This window comes from Octopus bimaculoides, chromosome 1 (assembly GCF_046866305.1).
Source record: "Octopus bimaculoides isolate indiv1 chromosome 1, ASM4686630v1, whole genome shotgun sequence".
Lineage (NCBI taxonomy): Eukaryota > Metazoa > Mollusca > Cephalopoda > Octopoda > Octopodidae > Octopus > Octopus bimaculoides.
In genome coordinates, this window is record NC_142928.1 from 124,834,831 (window position 1) to 124,845,493 (window position 10,663).

At 35.3% G+C, this 10,663-nt stretch overlaps 1 long non-coding RNA gene across 1 annotated transcript in view; it reads left to right on the forward strand.

Moving 5' to 3' along the window:
* LOC149137710 (uncharacterized) overlaps positions 1-8,543 on the forward strand; it is a 36,198-nt gene extending 27,655 nt beyond the window's left edge. The window contains exon 2 of the long non-coding RNA XR_016243105.1: positions 5,026-8,543. This is a non-coding gene — a long non-coding RNA (uncharacterized LOC149137710). The remainder of the gene's footprint in view (positions 1-5,025) is intronic.
* The last annotated feature ends 2,120 nt before the right edge of the window (positions 8,544-10,663 follow it).

Consider the following 10,663-nt stretch of genomic DNA (forward strand, 5'->3'; position numbering starts at 1 on the left):
AAAATAGTAACAATATTATCGGCCATAAAAGTAAATGAAATGAGCAAATGCATGAATTTATTCCGTTATTTCCAATCAGATTTACTGCAAGAAATACCAATGAAAATATAAACAACAACCATATAATAAAAGTATCTTAAACACCAGTAGCAGAACTAGCAGCAGCATTAATAGCAAAATCCAACATCGCAGCGTCAGCAACAAAAGAAAAAAAAACATCAATGACGGGATCTCGAACAGCTGGACTATGAACATCAACGGATTACTAAAAATATGTATGTAAAGTTTTCCACTGAAGTAACAACGCAAAAGTTTTCTTTTGCTTTGTTTTAATATGCGTAACGAGGACAGCAATGGCAGTAGAAAGGACCACGACGAGCACTAAAAACAACATCAAGAAGACTCGACTGCAGTAATATTAAGAATTACAATCAGCACAGCAATAATAAAACATCAAAAGCAACAGTCTATGCAATAGATAATGGAATGACATCACAGATGACAATAACTAAATTACAGAGACATGTTTCCATTAACTCAGCTCACAATAAATATTGCTAATATACCACGAGAGGTGTTTCAGGTTTCTATCTAAACAGAATTGAAGCTACTTTGAATGAAAGACAATATACGTTATTTAAACAAAAGTGTTATTTCATTTAAAGTTCATACGTTTAGATTTCAATGCATCTCAGAACGATTTCACTATTTCACTGACTCGTTTAAGGAGGGCGATAGAGGCATTAAATCTTACTTTATAAAACAGACGCTGATCTCTGTCTGCCTGACCGTCACAGCATCTGTGTACAGAGAGGACAGAAGAGGAGGAGAAAAGTTCTTGCTCAGAGAGATATACTGTGAGAGAAAGTAGGAGAGCGAGGGAAGACAAAGAGTATTGTGTGTGTGTGTGTGTGTGTGCGCGCGTGTGTGTGTGTGCGTGTGTGTGTGTGTGTGCGTGCGTGTGAGGGTGTGGGGTGCGCGCGCGCGCGTGTGCAAGTTAGATACACGGGTACTTTTATCTTCTTTTACTAAGGTGACAAGTTTTTGTTTTTTACTTAAAACGCAGGAATTTTAAGTGTAAGTCAACACAACGCAGCACAGAATTCAAAAACGACTATATGTTAATATAAAATGCAGAGACTTTGGTTGATTATTTTGTGTATGTGTGTGTGTGTGTGTGTGTGTGTGTGTGTGTGTGTGTGTGTGTGTGTGTGTGTGTGTGTGTGTGTGTTTCTCCGTGTTTTTCAACATACAGGTAACGCATCAGAGACTTTTAAAAAGACTTTCATTTAGAACAATTTATAATGGTACGTGCACGATTAACAAATAGTTTTACTGGCAGGGAAGTGACGGATAACGACCAAAATATCATTAAATAGATGCTATGAATTGTTTCTAATGTTAATAAAACATAAATCTCTAGAATGATCTCAACGTCAAAACGGAAACACATCTTTAGTTGATAAGCTATTATTAGTGTTCGTCAGATTTAAAAGAACAATATGTAAAACAGCAATGATAATGAAGAAGATAGAAAAAGGATAAAGAATAGAAAGGATTTACAAAATTCTTAAGAACAACTATTTTAGCCTTATACAATATAAAACTTTCGTAGTATTTACATGTATGGTAGTGAAAATCTCGCCAATAAATTAATACTAAAACAAAATTTAAAATGGTATACAAGAAGAACCTAGAAACAACAACAATATCAACAATGAAACAAACGCCGATGACGTAAACAACGACATCAACAACAATAATGACGATAATAATAATAATAACAATAATAATAATGATGACAATAATAATAATAATAAGTGAAGTGAAAGCACGTTATAAAAATAAAACTACTGAATAATGATAATAATAATAATAATAATAATAATAATAATAATAATGGTGATGATAATAGTAATGATAATAATAGTGATGATGATGATGATGATAATGATGATGATGATGATGATGATGATGATGATGATGATGATGATGAGGAGGAGGAGGAGGAGGAGGAGGAGGAGGAGGAGGAGGAGGAGGATTTCTTTTCTCACAACATGCTTAAGTAGTTCCTAACGCTTTGCAAGGCACTGATTTACTGACTCCTAATCTTTATCCACACAATGAGAAGTACCTTTCTCTCCAATCTTCCGTTTGATGTCTAAGCTGCATTTGACTATGCATGAAGCGCTCCATGTATAGTAAGGGACTTTTTTTTATTTCATTTCCCTTGTCTCATGCATTTATTTCATCTAATTCCCTATTCCATCACGGTAAGTTTTGACGGCAATCTCCTACGGTTTATCGCATTTATCAAATATCTTAAGTTTAGTTTGATCTTCAATAGAAACGTTAATCTTTACGTATATATTATTTTCATTGTATCCTTCATTTTATTTATTCATTTATGCATATCATCGAATTCCGATATGCCGAGATACTTGCATCTATTGTTATCAGGGCGTAAAAAGTCCATTCTTCCGATAAGGTTATTCCATTAAAATGAGCTTGTCTCGCTTCATGAGTAAAGACGCACATGTACACATATGCTTTACGTACACCATTACTAGTGCACCTGAAGATCCTCCGCCTCAGAAATACAGTATAGAGATCCTCCAGGTAATATATCAACGTAAACTCTTATAAACACCGTCTACAGTTGTCAGTTTTATCGCTATCAATTACTAAATCATTTTTACTTTCATCAGTTCCAGCAAACATCTATCACTCTGGCGGCAGGTCCCTTTTTCCTGGTGTAGATTAGGCCCCTTTGATATTATTGCTCTTGAAATTATTTTGATCGTAAGGCACGCCTTCGCAAACAGTTTTTCTTTTTGCGCCAGTTTTTGCAATTAGTTTGGGTTTACTGTTTATTTAGTTTGTGGAAGTAGTAGTGACTGTTATCCATTTTGTTGTTTTCATTGACTCTATCAGTATCCATTTCAGTTCTTTAAAGGCAACTTTTGTGTTTCTGCTACATACATTGAATACACTTCTTGAATGTTATCATAACTTTCTCTTTCCAAATCATTTCTGCTGTAACACAAAGTGGTGTACTTCTCTTAATATTCTCAAACAAAATGATTTTGTTGTCACTATTTCCTTTGTTATTGTTGCTCTTCTTTTTCTTCTTCTTTTTCTTCTTCTTCTTCTTCTTCTTCTTCTTCTTCTTCTTCTTCTTCTTCTTCTTCTTCTTCTTCTTCATCATCATCATCATCATTATTATTATCAACATCATTTATTATTATTATTATTATCAGTGTCATTATCATTAGTTTTATACCCATCATTACTACCCCCCTGACAGGGGTACAATAATCACATGCATCACAACCATATGTGCACAACATGGTGCTCTAATACCAAGATAAACAGCGCACGTCCTTGCAGGTGGGGACCCATTTAGAATTTGCTTCAGGTCGAGTATCCCTTCATACTCAAAAGGTCACTAAGTTAGAGTTGTTTAAGGACGTTCAACGAAACATCCATGTTTCCAGTGGTGAATTATTCAAACTATAACGAATTCCTCTTAAAACATGGCTACGATGCTCCCCAACTACTCCTGCTCGTGATGAGACATACACATCTTGTCAGCCACTAAGGAGCATCCTCAACTGGTTAAGGTTAAGCAAATGACTAGCAAATCTGTAGTATTGAGCAGAATATTTGCTGTAGCCATCTTGTATACCAAGACAAAACATGTACATAATAACACTTGTAATCAGAAGCCATGAGAGCCAATGCCTGGTATTGCATCAGCTCATTTATTATTATTATTATTATTATTATTATTATTATTATTATTATTATTATTATTATTACTTAAGGTGGCGAGCTGGCTAAATGCTTAGTGGTATTGCGTCCGTTTACACGTTGGGCATTCAAATGCCACCGGGGTCGACTTTGCCTTTTATCCTTGCGGGAGCCGATAAAATAAGTACAAGTTGAACACTGGTGTCGAGGCAATCGACTTAACCCCTCTCCAAACTAGCTGGCCTTATGCCAAAATTTGAAATTATTATTATTATTGTTTCTCTTTATCACAGGTTTCGTTGGAGCTCCTGGAGTCTTGAATGCGTAGCGGGCTGGATACCTGCAGCTTACGGTACCATGCTATCCGTTCTTTTCCGCTATCTAATACTTACCTGACTATTCTGGCCGTGCTATGGAGGCAAAACATTTGTAACAGTTCTACTGGGCACTCTATTCCAATTTTCTTCATTTCCTTTTGATGCCTTCTGTTACTGTTCCCAAAGACCCGAGAATAATTGACACTATCTTCACTTCATTTTCCAAAGCCGAGCTATTTCGTACTTGGGCGGGTTGTATTTATCTATCTTTTCACCTCCTTGACTATTCGTAGATGAAAGGGGCATACAGCATTAACTATATAGCATATATGGTGCACCTTATTCACCACCATTAGGTCCGGTCTGGTATTCTCTAGCACCTGATCTATTTGGATTGGGAAATCCCAGAAATTGTTGCAAGTCTCCGACACCACCACTCTCTGTGGTTTGTGCTCATACCACGCCTTGCCTCTCTCTAGCTCCCACTTTTCGCACAATTTCCAATGTAACACTATCGCTACCGAATCGTGTCGCCACAACTTGTTCGTGATACGGGCAATGATTCCATCCGCTCTATTACAGAAGCAGCACAGCTGAGATACTTGCTCATTCCTCAGGTTGATCTTCTAGTTCGTGGCCAAAGCTTCGACTTGCGCTACTAGTTGTGTAGTCTCTTTTTTCAGTGTTCGTTTCATCAGCCAATCTCACCTAATGTTCCAGCAACTTCTATTGTGGATAAATGGACTTGATTGTGTAGTTCCATCTTGTGTAATCCTTCTTGATGTCTTTTGTGTACTTCTGAAATATTTATACCACTGTCCATTCTTGACTGCTTTCATTGTTTGCCTATTTGGCATTTCAATTCCTTGGCTCCTTTATTATTATTATTATTATTATTATGATTATTATTATTATTATTATTATTATTATTATTATTATTATTATTATTATTCAGGGAGATTGCTCAGCTGGTACTTATTTTATCGACCTCTGAAGGATGAAAAGCAAAGTCGACTTCGGCGGAATTTGAACTCACATAATAATAATAATGATCATAACTTACGAAGATTAACGTATCTCGTCACGAAGGTAAATAAACAATATGCACGAGAACAAATATATTTTTGAATTTGTAATGACACGCCCCGGAGGAATTAATAAAACGACAGGTAAATTTAATCACATTTACACGAAGCTTTTTCACTAAGTGCTTTCTTCCCTGTTTTCTATTCCTTTCTCGAACACAATGAGAAAGTTATATGCTTTGAACAAATAGAATTCAGTGACACAGGGATGCCTCAGAAAATCACCCTCACTCATGAAAGACTTAATATTGGAGACAGTGAGATGGTTAATTGGGAGGCCGTCACCCGTGAACTAGCTCAGAGATTTGTTTCAAGCGACTGACTACGTAGTAAATGAACTCTGCGTGGTGGGTGGGGGTGTCCACGCGCGTTCGTGTGTGTGTTTGTGCACTGGCACCAATTAGTATCTTGTTTTGGCGTGTTTCCGTCACCGTAATATAGCGGTTCTGGAAATGAGAAGGATAAGATACGCCCTAAGCTTAAAAAAAACATTCTGAGAGTGATTCGTTCTAGTGAAATTCTTCAAGGCGGTGCCCCAACATGGTCGCGGTCTAAAGACTGAAAGCAGAAACAAATAAAAGATAAAAGGATCACGAGGAACAAAGGATTATTTGCTTACAGGTAATTTTATAGAAATATTGGAAAATGTTGAGAAACCTGTCAATGAACTGGATTGTTTAAAAGTAGGTAAATAACACGTTTCCTCTCTTGTGGATTTCATTTATTTCTCATTTAAGTACAAGGCTAGAATTGAAAAGGGCCTTTAACTGATTACATCGACCCCTGTACTCTACTCACACTTTACCGACCTGGAAATTATGAGTGGCAAAGTTGACATCAGCCAAAATTGAACTCAGAACATAAAATGCCGAAAAAAATAAGGTGTAGTAATTTTGGTCCAGTGATCTAAAGATTCCGTTGAATGTGTTTTGAAACTAAAAGAAGATATAGAACCACATGTAAATAGAATCGCTTACAATAACTAAGTGAAAGGTTGGCAATATAATCCGCTTCATAGGAAACATAATATTCCGCAAAAGAAAGAAATATATACACAAGAGACAGCCACACAATGACCAAGACCTTAACAAGTGAAAATATTAACACACAAGGCACTGAATCGAATCACACACAGACAGAAAAAAGAGCAAATAACAAAAGAGTTGATGAAGGTAAAAAAATAACCTCATTTAAACACGCAACAAAATATATTGCCTCAGCAAAACTGTTTTTGCAAACCCACTCCTGACAACAATGATAATATAAATACACATCAAAATAGAGCAACAACTGTTAACAGTGATGAGAATCTAACACGAACAATAAATAAAACAGAAAAGAACGTTAGAAAATCAATGAAAACGAATCAACGTAAACACCTGCCCAATCCACAAGTGAACAAGAAGAGCCGGAAAGAATGACTAAACAAATCAAACTCATATGAGGGAGAATATAATGAATACTATAGAGGAGTCAGGGTAATATAAAAAAACTCAACTCGGTGCTAGAAATAAGAGGTATGAGTACGACACGCTTTCGAGCTATAAACGACAAATTGATCTTTAAAAACTGGAAGATATATACGCCGATGGGGTTAGACAAACATGGAACAAAAAGCAGCGTTTCATAGAGAATACTTATAACTCTTATAGTCTATAGTCTATACTATTAACAACTAATAAAATAACATAAAAGTCAATCCAATATAACATGCTCTCAATATTCTTTTCTACTCTAGGCACAAAGCCTGAAATTTATGGGGAGGGGGCCTGGCGGTTAGATCGACCCAGGGAAAAACAGGTACTTAATTTATCGACTCCGAAAAGCAAAGTCGACCTCGGCGGAATTTGAATTCAGAACGTAAAGACAGGCAAAATACAGCTAAGCATTTCGCCTGGCGTGATAACGTTTCTGCTAGCTCGCCGCTTTAACATGTTTCCAATATAACAATCCCAACAAAAGTGGTGAGTTGGTAGAATCGTTATTGTGTTGTGTAAAATTCTTTGCGGCATTTCAATCGTCTATATGTTCCGAGTTCAAATTCCACGGAAGTCGACTCTACCTGTCATCAGTTAGAGTCAATAAAATAAGTACCAGTCACACACTGAGATCGATGTAATCAACTTACTCCTCCACCGAACTTGTTGGCCTTGTGCCAAAATTGTAATCTAGTATTACAAACGCAATTTCCACTGTACAGAACAGCGGTCCATTTACTATACAAAAACTACGATACATATTCTTTACTAAAATCGGACACGAAAACACATATCACCAACCACACAACACCAAAAAAGCAGAAACACCCACTAAGATAATTGATTAGTACAACCCATTCCCGACACAGAAAAGTGATAGAACATTTGAATAACGTCATATAAACAAAGCAAACCCAAAGGCTAAAAAAAGAAACTGAAGAATTGTCCATAGTAAATTTAGACATATCCAAAATAGTGTAAATATGGCAATTTCAAAGAAAGTACTGAATTATGCAAAATGCTAACATTAGTATATGTAAATTAGCGAAAATTGAGTATATAAATTTAGTGTAGATACTGAAATCCAAGAATTGGAGAAGAAACATCTATACAATTAATTACGAATAGATAAATAGATAAACAATTAATTACGAATAGATACAATTAATTACGAAGAGATAATCAGCACAGAAATGTCGGAGTATTTTAGAAAAACATTTTACGGAAGAAACGGGTTCATATAGAATGAGTTCAATACTAGAAAGAATCTCACATGTACGAAAATGAAAAGCATCCGAGGAAAACATCAACGAAGTGGTGAAACGTCTGTCGAAAAGTAAATATAGAAAGAATATTCATAGTTGGCTAGAAGGACGTTGATTCATACAAATAATGAAGTACCACGAAATAAACTAAGATTGAAACTAGAACTCAAAACTTAAATAAGAATGAAACACCGCAATGTATTTTGCCCTACTTGCTAACGATTATGCCAACTCGCCACATTAATGCTATTAACTAATATTGATTTCAAATTTTGGCATAAGACCAGCAATTTAGCGGAACTAGGTTAGTCGATTAAATCGACCCCATTTTTCAAACTAATACTTATTTTAGGGACCCCCAAAGGATGAAATGCAAATACGACCACCGTGGAATTTGAACTCAAAACGGGAAGACAAACGAAATGTCGCTCTGTATTTTGCCTGGCGTGATAACAACTCTGTCAACCGCCGCCTGAATGTTACAACTAATATTAATATTAATGATGCAACACTAACACTAAAAGAATAATATTTACCTGTAACACAGTACAATATAAAAAGTAAAGCCTAATTACACTGCAGAAAAATGTTTAGTAGAGAACTAAACAATGGAAGTGTTAAAGAAAATCAATAGATAAAATCAAAACGAAAGATAACAAAAATCATAAAATATAGAGAAAAGTTCCTCCAAGCCCCTCCTGCATCACTGATCAGAAAGGAAGTGAGCCAATATAGAAGCCAACAATGCTAATTAAACTCTGAAATAAGTACAGATCTGATATTAGTTGCACAAGACAAATTCCTATGCCACAAATAAAATATTAAAATAAGAAGCTAATATCAGTTTTATATACACAATCAATATAACGACATAAATCAACCACAATTTTTTCCGGTGTCCTCGTCTTTGCAAAAAAAAGTAAGTAAATACATTTTATAATAAACAGATACTACCAGACCAAAGCCGAAAATGAATTTTAGAGGATACACCAATTCTTATATTTGATAATTTTGTTTTCTACCTGGCGGCAAACAAGGTTGAAACCATCTTCAGGCACACGATATTCACATTAATAATTATACTATTTTAACGAACATGGTTGCAAGTCATGGATTATATGAGATTTTAATTGAAATGGAAGAGCAACTGATGTTATTATTTAGGATTCTAGATTAACAAAGCTACCAACAAGAGCAGTAGTACATTTTATCTTTTATTTACTACTCGTTTTAGTCATTAGACTGAGGCCATGCTGAGGCATCACCTTGAAGAGTTTTTAGCTGAATGAATCTACTTCTGTACATTTTTTATGCCTGGTACATATCCTATTGGTCTCTGAACCGTTAAGTTACGGAGACGTGAACACAACAAAACCAACCAGTTTTCAAGCGGCAGGAGGGACAACCACAGGCACACAGACATACATACACACACGCCTTTAATACTTGCAACATTGAGCATGGTAAAAAAACATATAACTGGATATAAAAAGCTATACCTGGATTCTTAACAGTACACACCATTTAAAAAATAGCCGTACTAGGAAGAGCCTACATCGTACAAAAGACACTATCAATACAAAAATGCATCCTAAGCAAAACAACTCATAAACACAAGACACTCTATACATCATTTACCAAGTGAAATAAATTTCCACCAGCAATCTATATAACCAATGCATTACACACTCAACACACAATACAGTCAGTAACACAACAAAAGACTGCACCACACCTTAAGAGAAAGAAAAACTGAAACAATACAGTACCAGGTAAAGTTTGCACACATTCCAGCAACATGGATGTGTAGCAAGTGATACAGTAGAAATTTGTCTCAACTTACCAAATGCTGAACAGCTGTATAGTAGTAGTAATAATAATAATAATAATAATAATAATAATAATAATAATAATAATAATAATAATAACAATAGTTTATATAAAGGACTGGTAACTCAGCAGAAATGTAACAGATAGAGAGGTGAGTTCTTAACAATTGTATACGATTGCCACAATCCATCACTAAGGTAAACATAGCTGACATAATCCATCACCACGGCCAACTTAATAACAAAAAGCGCAACTCGAAAGTAACTTATTTATTTTATTTTGAACCTGTTGAAGGTGTGCGAGATGCCGAAATATTGTTGTTCAAAGCACCAATAAATAAGTTACTTTCAAGTTGCACTTTTTGTCATTAAGTTGGCCGTGGTGATGGATTACGTCAGCTATGTTTACCTTAGTGATGGATTGTGGCAATCGTATACAAAAGTTAAGAACTCACCTCTCTATCTAATAATAATAATAATAATAATAATGATAATAACAATAAAGTCATATGGATGATGCAGTGATGTGATGTTCAGGCAAATAAACATATTGTGAAAATAAATGACCTCAAATTGTTTGCTGCAAATGAAAAAACCTAGGAACTCTGCTGCAGAAAGTACTGCATCTGAAAACTTTATAAACTTCACACCAGAAACAATGCACCAAGCTTTGTTTAAAAATCAGAATTTTAAGATCTCTATTATCGTACTTGATAAACTGCGATAAGAGAAATACACCAAATACGCACTTACAATTATTGAGGAATTTGTCGCTTATAGTTGATGGATAAAATATCATACCGTGACTGTGTATTCGTGCTTTTTCAAAGTACTACACTTATGCTTCTTTTTTATGTTTACTACAGGTGTTCTAGTTAGTTTTGTCGTATAAACGTGTGCCTCTGCGTGTGAGTCCGTTTATGTGTAGTTTTGCTT